At 37.1% G+C, this 16,800-nt stretch overlaps 1 protein-coding gene across 1 annotated transcript in view; it reads left to right on the top strand.

Annotated features, from left to right (window-relative positions):
* Nucleotides 1-16,411, top strand: part of LOC149794160 (interleukin enhancer-binding factor 2 homolog) — a 73,289-nt gene extending 56,878 nt beyond the window's left edge. The window contains exon 16 of the mRNA XM_089968253.1: nucleotides 14,589-16,411. The gene's annotated coding sequence lies outside the window, so the exon portion shown is untranslated. The remainder of the gene's footprint in view (nucleotides 1-14,588) is intronic.
* The last annotated feature ends 389 nt before the right edge of the window (nucleotides 16,412-16,800 follow it).

Below are 16,800 nucleotides of genomic sequence, written 5' to 3'. Positions count from 1 at the left end.
TGGTTTATACTGACATTGATATGCTGGTATATACTGACATTGATATGCTGGTATATACTGACATTGACATTGATATGCTGGTATATACTGACATTGATATGCTGGTTTATACTGACATTGATATACTGGTTTATACTAACATTGATATGCTGGTTTATATTGACATTGATATGCTGGTTTATACTGACAGTGATATGCTGGTATATACTGACATTGATATGCTGGTATATACTGACATTCATATGCTGGTTTCTATTGACATTCGTATGCTGGTTTATACTGACATTGATATGCTGGTATATACTGATATTGATATGCTGGTTTATACTGACAGTGATATGCTAGTATTCATGGACATTGTTACACTGGTATAAACTGACATTGATATGCTGGTATATACTGACATTGATATGCTGTTATGTATTGACATCAATATGCTTTTACATTTTGATATTATGCTTGTTTATATTGAGATTGATATACTGCTAAATACTGACATTGATATGCTGGTATATACTGACATTGATGTGCTGTTATGTATTGACATCAGTATGCTGGTACATATTGATATTAATATGCTGGTATATATTGACATTGATAATGCTGGTATATGTTGACATTGATGTGCTGGCATATACTGACAGGTGGTCTTGCATAGCTGTGGTTTCTCAAGACAGGTTTTACTATATATACTGCCATTGATATGCTGGTATATATATATATATATATATATATATATATATATATATATATATTGACATCGATATGTACCATATTTGACTTTATAACATATCTGTGCACTTAACATAAAATTGATCGAACTTAGTAGGTAAACATAACATTCTGACCTTTACACTTTTTTGGGGGGCCATATTAAGTTTTATGCTTGTCTTTTTATGCATTACACTGTTCTTGGTAAAATGAAGCAATAAAATGTTGTTTTTGTCATTGTTATTATCATATCATTAATTCCACTCATAAATTTGAGCATATTCTTAAAAAGAAGACTTGCATAAGAATAGCTAAGTCTACTATCCATATTTGCTATTTGTAGCATCTGTATATGACCCATTTCCAAGAGAACAGACTGGTTTCTTCATTATAGTGATAAGTTAGTTATTTAATGGACCAGTTTATACTTTAAAAGAAAGTGGCACCACATGTTAAGTGAAATGCTTTACAGTGTGATTTGTGGATGTTATGGGAAATGTTAGAGCAGATGGATCTTTTAAAACTTAAAAGACTAAGATCGTTAAAAAGGACAAATCAACACTGATTTACAAACTTTAAAAGTAGAATGTCAGAGTAATATAATACGGCACACTGTGCATATAATAATGCGCATATAAAATTCGTGTTCATGATCATTCATTGAAAGTTGCACATGTTGACTATAAATGTGAATGCAGATCGTAAATAATTTATCAGTATATTTTGTGTTTGTATTCTGGTTCTAATCCATATGGGCATTGCCCTTTTTGACAAGAATTTTGATCAGCTGCAGAACCAGATTAGTAGCAAAAATAAATGTAAATTTGTTCATACAAGCTGTAATTCTGGCATAAAGCTGTGTAGAGTAAACATTTAACACCAGAATTACTTTTTGCGAAGTACAATAGCAATAATTACACTTATTCCTGGGGTGGGGTGGTTGGTTGGTATGTATGGATAAATCTTATCATAATAACACATTTTAATGATATCACTATGTTCCAATCATGCATGCATGCATGTATGTTTGTATGAGGAATTACTTTCTATTGTCCATGTTGGCAGCACTTCACTTTGGTTGTGCATTCTCTCTTGCAGAGAGGTTGCACTGCATGAAGCACTTGCAAGATCCATATTTCTCCTTCAGATATGTTCCCCAGTGACATTAGGATACAAGACTACTATTTCTTGAATCCAGCCCTACTAAAAAGATTGAAACCATCTTTTCCCAGTCTTTTCCTGCCCACTACATCCCCATGCCAATGTCATTTGTTGCGTTTTAAAGGCTTCATTTATGCAAGCAGCATGCATGAGCTGACCTGACATCCTGGCCAAGAATTTATGTTCCTGTTATATGTTTACAACAGATGGTATAATTGAAATTCATATTTTGGCCAACATTTAGGATGAATTTACCCATTAGGGACTTGGTCTAGTTACCAAGATGGTGACCGCGCTATAGTTATACATGTATTGCTGCCTTAGTGTCCCAATGTAATATCATTATACACCACTCCCTCGATAACTCGCGTACATTGGATCCAGAAACATCGACCTCACTATAAGTGAGGAGCGAGTTATCGAGGGACCTATAAAATAAGCCCAAAACCAATAAAGTGATTGACGACATAACAGAAAAATAAGGGGGGGGGTAGAGAGATTATACTGTTGAATACTCACTTTATAATCGTTCTGAGATTAACTGTGAATAAATATCTCTTCATAACGGTGTACTTTATTATTTCCTTATAGGACAACATTAATTTCAGGATAAATTACAGTATATTGAGGCGATCATCGAAAACATTATTCCATGTGGTTTCTGTTCGCTTAACATGTGTACCACTTCACACGGATACATTCTAGTTTTATTGTTTGATCCAAATTAGACCTTTTTTTATATACAAAAGATCGACTCTTTTCGAGAAACAGTGTCGATCGAACAATAGATAGATTTTAATGCAATAGAAGTAAAATGGAAAACAAAAAAGCAAGGGTTAATCAGTACTAACATATTTAATTGGTCTACAAATTTAAAACAACGTAAATTAGAACAAGTTAATACTTGCCGTTTGTGCCATGCTTGACAAATATCAATTCACTTTTTGAAAAAATCAGTTAATTTTTTTTGTGTGTTACTCCTTGGTTTCTCTGCCGCTGAGCAAAATACCTCAGATTTCTCAACTGCATGAGCTTTACGTAGTCAACATTTTGGGTCTCCAGCCACCTTATGGCAATATTAAAATATTTGATTGCTTCCTGTGCAGAGGGGTGGGGGGGTGCAACATCTGCGTCTGCATCACTTTCAACACTTGTGTTACTCCAGTTAGAATTGTCTTCTGCTGCAGATTTGTTTGTTATAGAATTAATTATAGTTTCATCTGACATGTATTCGGCTGTGGGGCAATCATTGTCAGCACAAGTCCAGTCCACCATATCATCAAGAGAAACGCCCATCTCAGGATCATGAGTGTGTACAAATTTCTCCCAAACAGCCTCAGCATTTATGACATCAGTTTCACTGAAACATTCGAAGTCACTATCATCGTCGATGTCTCTGTTACTGTTTTGCTTTACGTCAAAGGCAGCTCCTAGACCCTTAATCCAGCACCCCAGGTCTCTTGTAATCAATTTTTTTTTTTAATGCAACAAACGCTTTCCCAAGTTGTTGATCAAAACAAAGCCAGCATGTAATTAGGTTCTCACAGAAGTACTCACAGGTTTCGATGTGACGGTCGATTGACTCTTTTCATGTTTTCAATGAACAGAATATGTTGTGATTATAATGTTTACACTGAAACGGAATTAAAGGATTAGAACGTGACTTTCACACAAGAAGACGTTTAATTGGTGTCTATTTCATTCTCTGTTGCCACCTGTTAGCATTTACCAGAAGTTTTCATTGACTGCTATTTCACCAGACTGTTTACTTACAGTATACTGACAAATATTTATCATAAAAACTTACATAATATATGATATCTTTAAACAGAGGTCTCGCTAGGATTTTAAAACTGGGTCTTTCTGCCTCTGAATTCAATCACTAAATATCAGTACATTTTCTCACTCGGCCGCCAGTCAAAGCCTTTGAACTAGCCGCCTAGCTGTTGCATCATGTTCTTTTTTTTTTAATTTACTCTTATAAAATGGCAACAGTACATCAAAGAGTCTTTCAGTCACTGAATTCTGTCATTTTAAATATCAGCACAGTTAACTGATCAACACATTTTCCCACAAAGCAGGTGGCTGAAACAGGACCAGCAAATCTTTGAATTTTCCGGCGCACCTATTACATGCGTACAGAGGACTCCCGCCTCAGTGATTTTCTGCGTCCCAGATCAAAAATTGGTGTCCAAATACGCGTAATTAAGCGTTTTCGAGATCACTGAAATTAATTCTTCTTTAGAACTTGCAAATTTCAAAATATGGATTATATTTTTACGGGCATTAATCACCATTTTCGATGATAAAATGAGCAATGTATCAAGGTTTAATTTATCAATTCTTATCGTAATTTTTTCATGTTCAGCATATTTTAAAGATATTTTAAATACATTTTCTCTGGAAAAAATCGTTAGCCAAGACGGACACCGCATTATAAGCGGGATCACAAGTTATCCGGGCGCGAGTTATCGAGGGAGCAGTGTATTGAGCAGCTGTTGTTTAGTTAAAATTTTTTGTTGATGCTGTATAGTGTTAGTAATTCATGACAAGTTTTATAATGGCATTTCTAATTTAATTCTCAGACATAATGGCAACCATGCTATCATTATACAGGTGTTACTGACTTGGTGTGTCAATATATATTTGCTATAGCTTGTTGTGAGAAATTAGTACTGTATTTACCACATATGTTGGGACACAATAAAATAATTATTTTTTTTCCAGTCCCAGAACTTATGGTGAAACATTTTTTTCACTTTGGTCATATGTCCCAAGACTTAAGAAATGAAATAAATTTGTATTGCATTTGTGCTCCCCCCCCACTGCACGTCGCAATAAAACAGATAAATAAAATGCTTAATAGATAATAAAAAGAAAGAAACTAACCTTGTGTTGTTATCATTCATTCCTTTTTTCAACATGAGCATTAAAGAATAAAATATTTCCACGAAATCCGTATAAGTAGCGTAGGCTTCCATACTGTAGCGTGTATCAATTATGTCCGCTACCACACACCATGTTGTTCATTGACATGAACACTGAGAAACAATTGTGTGTTGTTGTGCTCAAAGGTTTGATCATGTTATCCGACTGAAAACTGGAGCCAACAAATTCGCATACAAGAGGGAAGTCAATTGATATTTTGAAGACGCCATTCACGCATGACACGGTGTTGGTGCAAAATAATCAAGATTGAATTATATCCAGGTCTATTATATGACAATATCTTGCAAAAAAAATAAAAATCATCATTTGAAAACACATTCACTTGAGTGCAAGTGACAGTCTTTTCACCAGCTAGGGTTACATAATTATCCTTACTATACCAAGCACATATAAGCCCTGGTGGTGAATAAACACGACTGGCAGCAAGCAGTTAACTCCTACCGACAGGATATCAAAGACAAAAGGTTATTTTTTTTACAAAGCAGGCGATCTCAGAAGCCGACCCCGTTTACTTTATTTTGTAAAGGATATCAATACAAAGGTTATTTTATTGCAAAGCAAGCCGACATCAGATGTTGACTATGGATTCTGTGAAGTGAGCCGATTTTTTAAATATTTTTTTGAATATACAAAGACGGCCGAGATATGGAAGCATTCTTGGGTTCCTTTTCAACTGTATTCACGGGAATTTTGAAAATAAATTGAAACAATGGAACAAATTTTAAAGTGACACAATATAGTGCTTTGTGCACAGATGTCGATGACCCAGCGTCACCCTGAATATTTGGAGAAAATAAAATCATATGATGAATTTGTTAAGGCCAGAAGAGAACTATACTGTATGCCAGTATCTCGCAAATAAAAATCATTATTTTAAAACACATTCACTTGAGTGCAAGTGACAATCTTTTTGCCAGCACGGGTTACATAAGTATCATTAGTATTTACCCACGGACATCAGTGTACCTTTGTATTAATTATTACTAAAGATGCCAAGCACATATAAGCCCTGGTGGTAAATAAACACAACTGGCAGCCAGCAGTAAACTTCTTTGAACTTGCCGACAGGACATCAAAGACAGAGGTTACTTTTATTACAAAGCAAGCAGATGTTGGAAGCCGACTTTGGACTTGGAAGCCGAATTTTTTTTAAAGGATATCAATACAAAGGTTATTTTATTGCAAAGCAAGCTGACCTCAGATGCCGACTACTGGATTCTTTTAAGTGTGCCGATTCTTTTTTTTTAAGCTTTGAATATACAAAGACGGCTGAGATATGGAAGCTAACTTTGGTTCCTTTTCAACAGTATTCACAAAAAGTTTGACAATAAAGTAAAACAATGGAACAGTTTTTAAAGTTGCACAATATAGTGCTTCGTGCGCGAACATCGATGACCCAGCATCATCCAGAGAAGGTTTGGAGAAACTAAAATCACGTGATGAATTCGTGATGGCCAGAAGAGAAACAGATCATTTCGCCGACAATATGATCATTAAACATGGATGAAACTCTAGTGTACTTGGATCGCATTCCTCGATGGACTGACGATAAGATGGGCATCAAAAGTGTGAGAATTAGCAAGACTAGTGCAGATTTGAAAAAAAGCTTCCTTTTGTTCTTGCAGTTTCCACTTCAGGTGGTGTGTTGCCTCCAACTATTTTTCACGGTATGATAAAGTTAAAAAAGTATTCATGTACCAAAATAATAGACCATACGTGTGCAGGAGAAAGGTTGTGTTGATGAGATGCTGCTGCAGTGGATTAAAGAGTTTTATCTCAAGTACAGTTTTATATTTAAAAAAATAAAATTTCAGTTGGATTGCAATTTCCAACATGTAATTTTCGAATGATTTAAAAGGTGTCCCACAACCTACGACTCGAAAACAACGATGTGTCCCAGAACATATAGTGCACAAAAAAATTACTTTTAAAATTAATTTATGGTGTCCCAACAAATACGGTGTCCCAACATATGCGGTAAATACGGTAAATAGTATAGTTGCCTGATAGAAGTCTTAGTCTATTGTTTACCGAATTGCAACCATGCTATCATTATACTGATGTTACTAATTTAGTGTGTCTATGTGAGTACTGCAATTTGAGGTTATTCATACTCCGGGACGAATTACCAATAACAGACATTCTTCATGGTTCGATGCATTTTTGATTTAGCAGTCTAGTTTTACTTTACATGATAATAACGGAGTGTAGTTGTATATTATTCACAAATTGAATTGATTTTTATATTTGCGCTAATTTTGTATTTATTTAGTGTAGTTTCAGTCATATTATGGCAACAAAATGCAAAATGTTGAAGTCTGATGAAGATAACCATGATACTTACCTGGGTTGTTGGAAATGCACTTCTTCTGCAACATCCATCATTTGTCAGATCTGGTCCAAAGATACTTGGTCTACAGTATTGCTAAAGGTAACCAAGGAAAGAGACAAGAAAACCAATCATACAAGGAGTAGGATGTGCTGAGCCTGTACGCTAAATCTACATTTCTGGTGAGACTTATGGAGGATGCTATCAAATCCCCCACACACATCCCCCCCGCCCGGAAATTAAGATTTCAAGGAACTCCAGATACTTGATTGAAGGGGAAGAATAGTTACTGGAGGGATTACTGTCGTCGACCATGGAACATACACGTTATCTAGTACAAGAGATGACACAATTGCCAAATTCACATCAGATTTTGCCTCTTTTCCCAGCCTAAGTCCACAAGAATTTCAGACACTTTTGCTAAATGTTCCCCTGATTTTAGGCAGCCCAGTGGGCATAAGTTCCCCTGCCTGTCTGAGCATAGCCCTAGAGCAAAAAGTCTGGATGCATGGATATTTACAGGATCTAATGGATCCCAATTTGGAAATATTTTCTCAGTTTGGGCTATTTGTACTGGCCATTCAACCATCCAACTGGCTGACCAACCAGCTGACACAAAGTGAAGTTGGATAGATAAACCAGCCCAGTCAAATGTAACTTGCTGTAATCTTAGTAACTGATCCAACCGTCTTGTCGCACCATTGGCAACATTTTTTTATGACAGATTTTACTGGTCAATCCAACCTTCCAGATTGTCCTTTGACAGTGTCAATACTGTTTAACACAGTACATGAATTTTTATCTCTCGCATCCATGCCAAATTTTTGCCGGATGAACCAACCATCTGTCCATACCATGCACATGCGACCAGCTAACCTGACCTTCCTATCATTCATAGCGTTTCCTATAGGCAGAGCCAATGAACTGGATAAAGATGACGGGATAGTGTAATTGTTACCTCGGGGTTTGGTATATCCTGGAAATGCAAGCTGATATAGACTTGCAATCAAGTGATGACAGCGACCTGGCCCCACACCATCTTTACTCTGATCCTGCAATACACAGGACAGAGTTTAGTTTCCAGTCTATGGTAGAAGAGATCTATAAACTTTTACTGAGATCAGAGTGTCTTCTGCCTCCTACAGCTATGATGAATTATAATGTTAGGGTTTTGGAAGATTTGGATGACAAGGAAGATACACCATCATTCTGGATACTAACCCAATCAATCAGTATAGCAGAAATTAATAATTGGCTGTTGGGTGGGATTAGTGATCCAGGTAATGCCAATGCTTTCTTTACCGAAAGCCAGTTACCAGCATCGTTCTCATACCACTGGTACCAAACACATTCAGACATATTTTGTTCAAATGGCCTGGCACTAGACAAGAATATGACAGCTGTTCATGTGTCCCAGCCATCTTTCTATGAAGTGGACAAGAATATGACAGCTGTTCATGTGTCCCAGCCATCTTTCTATAAAGTGGACATGAATGTGCTTACGGCTGCTTACTAATTACTCAGGAATGTAGTGGCTACTTCCTCTATGCTTGAGTTGGCATCATTAGCCATTTTTCTCCCTGGCAGAAAAATCAGGCAATGACTATGCCTGAGATGCTACAGCCAGAATTGCTCAGGTAGAGCTGCATATCTATTCTGTGGCCAATGTGCTGACCACTTCTGCCAATTTGGATCAAATATGATCTGTGCTTCCACTCCATGTCCCTTAAGCCACACCAGTTTGGCTTTAAAAACGACCACATTTGGGGCACCTTTACTCTTTGGGGGAAAGATTGAGGGAGTTTGGAGGGAAGTAGGTCAGGAACTGCCCCATCATCTTGATGACCGACCCTATCTGGACTTCCGAAAAAATATGTCAGCGATGAATAAGGGATGATAAGTGGAATAGAGACAAGAAGTCTGTACAGTCTAAGACTCAATCTAGATCCCAAAATATAATCAGTCTAGGGGAAAAAGAGTTTCTCCAATTTGAAGCTTCCCAATAACAACAGATTCTGTTTATCCATTCCCCTCCCCTCTCATCTTCACCTCTTCTTATGCAAATATCATTGGATCGGATGAAAGATGCTTTTTTACAGCAGGAGATATGATCACTTGTCACCAAACAAGTGATGGAGATTGTGCAAAAAGCTCAGTCTCTAGGGTTTTACCGAAGACTATTTCTCCTCTAGAAGGCCAAAAAGCTGTTGAGACTGACCATTGACCTGCATCATCTCAGTCAGTACATTCTACCATCAAAGTTCTAAAAAATGGAGCTTGAGATCTGTCTGCCTCTCCATCATGAAGGACAAGTATGCTATCAGTCTAGATGTTACTAACGCATATTTTCATGTCCTTATCCATCCAGTGTCACGGAAATTCCTTTGGTTTGCATACTGCAGCAAGGTTCAAAGTCCTACCCTTCAGCCTCAATATCAGCCCTTGGGCTTTACCAAGATAATGAATTGCGTTCCAGTCTACTTCATCCACAGCAGTGGCAGCTTATTTGGACAACATCCTCCAAAAACATATGGTAAATTTGATTTTATTCAAAGGCAGGAATGACCTGCTCTCACTGTTACATCACCTCAGTTTCCTTGTCAACTGGGACAAATCCCACCTTCATCCATCCCAGTGTTTTGCCCACCTGGATGTAGAATTTCTCACCAAACTCAATCAGGTGCTACTACCACACAATCTCATAACCCGAATCATAGAAGCTATAGAGTCTATTTCCAAAAAGACTCAGATTTCAGCACAAATATTCATGCAACTCCTATGATTATTCAATTGGCAGCAGGCTTGTTTCTCTTGGCCATATCGTTATGCACCCCTTACAGATGATATTGCTAGCTCAGTTGCACCTTTCTCCAATCCTACACCGGGGGCCCCGAGTGGCCGAGTGGTCTAAAGCGCTCTTCGTTACGGATCACTGCCATCTCACCTCTGTCTGCGGCGGTTCGAGTCTAAGATTCAGCCAATGTGGGCATGTGAGAAAGCTTGCCAGTAGCTTCTCGTGGGTCGGTGGTTCTTTCCGGGGTTTTCCGGGTTCTTCCTCCACCATTAATACTGGCTGCCATGTATAGCCTATCGTGCTGAAAAATGGCATTAAACCCCACAACAACAACAACAACAACAACCAATCCTACACCAGTAATTCATGGTTACACCCAAAATATGATCCTTCATTTGTCAATGACACTGTCAGGATTTGCTGATGCCCAACATCTCTCTGGAAAATACCACATGCCAGTACAAATGGTTGGGGTGCCCACCTGATGCCAGACTTTGCTATAGTCACCAGCACATGGGAACCTGAACTCCACATCCACATTTGGGAAATGAAAGCTATTATAAACACCTTTCAGTTTTGAAAGGAATTTCTCCCAAGAAAACCAGTCCTAATCATGTCAGAAAACTCTGTAGTGGTGGCCTGTCATCTGAAACAAAGGGGAACCAAATCACCCAACCTGTAGGTTCTGATTTGGTCGTTGCTCCATTGGTGTGTGTTCAAAATCAATGCACAAATCTGACATATTCATGACAGACACATTTTCCAGGAAGGGTCAAGACTTTCACATGGAATAGTCTCTCCATCCATTAGTCTTTCTTCAGATTTGCACTCTGTGGGAGCATCTGATGATAGTTCTGTTTGTTCCAAAGTGGCACCACAAGTTGCCCACCTTTGTCTCTCCAGTTCAAGACGCATGGGCAGTGGATGTACTGTCAATAAGGCACTGTTACATTTATGGGCATTTGTCTATCTTTGCCATGTTTTGGTACTGAAAATAATCTAGAAATTACGGGGTCAGAATTGCAATCTGATTTTGATAGGCCTCTTCGAATTGGATAAGTCCTGGGTAACAGATCTGTTAGACCTAGCTATAGATTTACCCAGGAAGATTCTTGCCAGACCAAATCTTCTCAGGCAACCACAGTTGCAAGTATTCCACCCCTGTCCGGAATGTCGTGTTCTTCACGCGTGGCTGATATCAGGACATCCCAGCGAAACAAACAATTAAAACCTGTTGTTGGAGAGGATCTCACGATCAAGAAGGCCCTCCCTCCACTTTTAAAGCTTATGCAGGAAAATGGAGGGTGTTCAAGGAATGGTGTAATAATTTTAGCTTTTTTTCCTTTGAGTGCCTCAATTACCCAACTCTCAGACTTTTTTCTCTGGCTCTTTTAGGAGAAAGGTTTAGCGCCTAATAATCTCTGAAACTTATAGACATCATGGCAGATGGATATAGGTCATGATAAGGACCTACCAGATTTGCTAGGTCGTTTTGGTTTACAACATTGGCCATATTTCACAAATGGAATCTATCATGGGTTCTAACATGGCTCAGTTCCGATAAGTTTGGGCCTTTAGCTTATACTTTACTGAAACTACTATCATACAAAACTTGTTTCCTAATAGCCTAATGCCATTTCAGTGGATCCAAACTATCTTTAGTTCAGATTCAATGGTTCAATACTCCTTTTGACACAAATAGGATTTGTAGCCAAGAATGATTACCGCCTATAGGCAAACAAAGAACTAACATTTGTATACTCTCCTACATAGATGACTTGTGAGCAGCAACCATGCAAGACCAAGTTTGGGCCCACAAGCTCTACTTGAAATGCATAGATGCAAGTTGAAGCACACGCCAATGAATCTTTTTTCAAGTTAAAGCTGGAAAATGGAAATCACCCTTCAAGCCCTGTCTTCATGGCTGAAATGGGTGATATCCTCAGCGTACTCTGAAATATAACAAGATCAGTCTCATCTCATGCAGATTTCAGCTCATGAGATGAGAGCGATTTCAGCAAGCTTAGTGTTCGACAACAATGTTTCAGTCTGAGACATAGTAGAGTCCATAGGCTGACATGCAGAGTCTACCTTCTCTGCTTTCTCTCTCAGAGATTTAACTTAACAGAAATTGAGTCCAGCTCTGATATGACCACCAGACCCAATTAATACTCAACACAACCAATTAGCTTCGCTGGATTTGCTGTGAATGTTTTAGAAAAGGAGATTTTGATACTCATCTTAATGACAATAAAGTCACAATCATGTGACCTTTGGCTGTGTTGCTTATCAGGAGAAAGGGTTATCGTTTACTCAGGGAATCCAGCATATTCCTTAGAGGTTAACAGAGGTAGAGGTCAGATGCTCATCATCCCCTCCTATTACCTATTCTCCTAATGTATGTGATTGCGGAGAAAGCATGGTCGTTGTTTTTTTTCCAAGAATACTTGACTAGTCACATTTCTTAAAAACCCTCCCAACCACCCTGCCATGGGAGTATCCATGCTTTCATATTGTTCAGCTTTTAAACATGATGGCCGCAAGGAGTGGTAGTGGGGGTGGGGGATATTACCCATGGTCTGGATGAATATACTGGGAAAAGACAGTTAACATCTTTTTAGTAGGGCTGGATTCAGGAGGTAGTAGGCTTGTATCCTAATGTAATGTGATTGGGTAAGTATTCTTAAGTGAAATATAATTTGCTTAAAAAAATTGCTTATTAGAATAATTGAACCCACAAAGTGGTAATGAGATACAAGGCATGCACAGTGGTTCATTCCATGAAAATCATGATGTTCTAGTTTAGATTGTATCCACCCTGTGTTAGTTAGTTTACACTGATTATATCCACACACTGGTAATGAGATACAAGACATGTACAGTGGTTCATTCCATGAAAATCATGATGTTCTAGTTTAGATTGTATCCGAACTGTGTTAGTGAGATACAAGACATGCACAGTGATAAGTTCCATAAAAATTAGAATGTACTAGGCAATTCTTCTTCCCTTCAAGACTCCACTTAGGAATATATATTTATATGCAAGTTTTAACAAGAAGAAGTGAGTATAGTACATCCCATTTGGTGGGGGACTTAATTCCTCCATTTTGGTGCTCTGAGACTCATCAATAAAATAACAACAAACCACCATGGCGTCTTGGCTGGCATGCTTATGTGATCTCCATCGTGGAGTGGCTGATTGGCATTATGATTTTCATTTGAGCAGCCAATCAATGATGGTCACCCATGGAAAGACCAATGCGTCTTGAGTAATTCACATTCAGATACTATTTCACCAATCAGTGATCTTTGTTTCGATCATATATAGGGACAAGAGAAATTTATTTGAAAAATCTTGTTATTTTTGTACATGTAGAAAACTTGCACGTTGACTTGACGAGAGGCCCACCGTGTCGAGATTCTCATACTGTTTAAATATGAAAAGTAATCCTCAAGTATGGACAGTTTAATTCCAGATGGCAGCAACTTCCATTTAAAAACTCAACAAAAGAGAAAACACAGAATTTACACTTAAATGTGAACCACATGTTTAACCCTTAAGGAGTAATGGCCCTATTACTAGATTGAATATACATGTACACAAATACCATCTAGTTCAATTTTAAATGCACCTGAACTGTATGGGACTGGCCATTAAAATTGTATGGAGCTAAATTATTATTTCCAGCTGTGGTATTTTTTTATTTCATTCATTATATGGTGCCATAGTGTTTAAAGGTACTCAGTTTTACAGATCATCAACATATCTTTGTTGTCTATATGGTTTGAGTCTTGATTCAGCAGTATGGGTATGTGAAAAAGCTTGCCAGTAGCTTCCCATGGGTGGATAGTTCTTCCAAAGTTTTCCTCCACCATGTATTGTAGCTGCTATGTATAAACTATCTTGTGCTGAAAATGGCATTAAACCCACAAAGCCAAGCCAAACTGTTCAAGTGATTTGGAGCTGGGAAGAATTTTAAACAATATGCATATTGCATGTCTATCGGTATGGACACCTTTGCTTTAACTACATCAGGGAGTATATACCACTGTTCTGTCTGATTGGATGCAGCTGAAAGAAACTCGTCCAGTCAGGTTGCTCATTACATTTTTATAGCAAGGTAGGTCGGAATAATTATAGAGGACTTTGCATACAAAGATCCTTGATGTACACAAGTTTCTCAAGTTTAATTTAAACTTTTAACATGTTTTTCTTTTGATACTAGGCATGTATGTGGACATTATGGAAGTCACCTAGCTAATGAGTTATGTAATGAATTTTCTCATTAGTCTGTTGATTTTGCTTACTGTTGGCAGTGACTTGTACTAATGAGATGGGAGGGTGGATAGATATTTTTGTAGCTATACGCAAAGTTCTGCACATAATGACTTTGATGTTTTAGTGTTGATGCCTTTGTTAAAGTTATAGCTATTGGATGTCATATCCAGACAACTTGAAGATTTTCTTAATAAAGCAAGAATGTTCTTTTTTTGGAGGTGCTATTGACCAGGTTTGACTATGAATTCAGACTCAAAATATATATGCTTGTGGACCTAAATTTGTTTGTTTTCTAAAGAATAAAATTCTGAGACATCTGTTTATGGTGGATCAGTCTGATGTACTTTTCTTTCCTCCTCTTACAGGTTAGAAGCTTGGGAAGACAAGTTTGGTATGTACAAAGAGCTTCAACAATGCCCAGTGAATACAGTCTGTTACTAGGCTAAAATGCTGTAAATTTCCTGAATGAGGAACACAAGATGATATGGAAATTTCCTTGTGTGCCTGTGTGTATGAAGGAGTTACAAGTCAGTCTATCTAGGATTATCCATTTGAGGAGAAAGAGATTTGTTCTTTATGTTTATTTATCCAATTACTATTTAGCTCTACTGGTTAAATACCACAAAGTTTATGTGATGGTCTGTCTTCTGTCATCTATTGTCCAGCATCTATTAGCACAATTGCGTTATTACTACTGAGAGGATTGCCATGAAACTTTACAGAAACATTCATCCCTAGGTTTGTCCTAAATGTCAATGGTAACCCTTAGGCATCCATTATGACTGCCAAGTTGGCCATCTTGAAAATCATGATATTGTTACTGCTGCTGTATAAATTGGTACAAGATCATGGGGCATTCACAAAATGACTTCTTAGGATATCTGGCTGGTCCTAAATGAAAATAGTGCCTCAGACATTAAGTATGGCTGCCATTTTGACAGACACTTGGACCAGTTATCGCTACTCCTAAATATCAGGATGGAGAATTTGCTAAAAGTTTTGTGATGTCTAGCTGATCTTCACTGAAAATTGTGCCAATCTGACAATCCAGTATGACTACTATGATGACCAGATTTTGATCATTTAATATGATTTGTGGATATATCCGAAGAATACCTGGAATGATGTCAATTAAAAACTGTAGATTTAACAAAATTTGGTATGTGGTTTTATCATGCTGTTGTCAAAATTCAGTATTCTTCTATCCACGATATCAGGTTAAAGGCCATGACAAAGAATTTTGTGCTTGTGAACATTACAGCGTGTTTTTAACCAAATGTGCTATGCTGATGTTTCTCAAGAATATCAGAGATGGTTTCAACAGTTAAAAAAGAAGAAAAAGACTTCTTTGATACCTTTAAATTTATTTTGATCAGTAGAGCGGCGATCTCCACAAGAGACATTTGTTTTATTAAGCTGTTTAAATGTCATATCTTTAAAAGCTGATCAAATATTTTGAATATTTTTAATGTTGTAAAAGTCTCAAAATATGCAGAGAACATTCATATGGAATTAACTGCAGCATTTTATTCATTGTATTCTAGAATATGGACAACATTCTCCTGTATGGCCAGATTTTTTACTATCATTTCAAAATGTGGTAGATCTTACATTTACAACTCTGTATTGAAAAATCTGTATTGCGAGATTTTTTACTATCATTTCAAAATGTGGCAGATCTTACATTTACAACTCTGTACTGAAAAATCTGTATGGCCAGATTTTTGACCATCATTTCAAAATGTGGTAGATCTTACATTTACAGCTCTGTACTGAAAATCTGTATGGCCAGATTTTTGACCATCATTTCAAAATGTGGTAGATCTTACATTTACAACTCTGTACTGAAAAATCTGTATGGCCAGATTTTTGACCATCATTTCAAAATGTGGTAGATCTTACATTTACAACTCTGTACTGAAAAATCTGTTTTCTTAATATGAAGACCTATTTTAATGGTGAATGTTCCTAGTTTGGAATGATTAATTTACTGGAATTAAAAGATTAAAACTGATGGAATTAGTCTCTCCCATTCACCACACTTTCTTTATACAGCATTATGAACATTTTATGTGTAATTTTTTAATTTTTGTTTCTCCATGAGGAAATACTGCCATTGATTGATTGTCATCAAGTGTTGTAGTATAGCCAACCATGCAAAATGCAAATAAAATTGATTTTATAGAGATTTTGAGTGTTTATGCTTATTACACATGCAGTCCATTTGTGACTTAACATAACTTACTGGTTATTCCTTGTAGCAATTCTTTGTACAGCAGAATCCTTTAATCATGTAGTAACAGCCATGAAGTATATACAGGCAACTTTTGCAGTTTGAGCATTTGAAACCCATCCATGTTTATTTTTCTCATTATCATCAACAGATTTTTTTTTATAAAACAAAAATATTACATATATTGCAAAAACATTCATCAGTTGCCCCAATGTCTATTATAAAAAATATCATGGATATTGTGAAACCTTTTGGCTGTTTGTCCAACCACGTATTTGGCTGTCTTGCCATTGCCTCTCTTTTTTTATGAAATTTGCATGTGTTGTCCCTTAGGTTGCCAGCTG

Source organism: Sinohyriopsis cumingii, chromosome 8, assembly GCF_028554795.1.
Source record: "Sinohyriopsis cumingii isolate HCF-2022 chromosome 8, ASM2855479v2, whole genome shotgun sequence".
NCBI classification, from domain to species: Eukaryota; Metazoa; Mollusca; class Bivalvia; order Unionida; family Unionidae; genus Sinohyriopsis; species Sinohyriopsis cumingii.
This window is presented reverse-complemented; position numbering and strand designations above follow the sequence as displayed.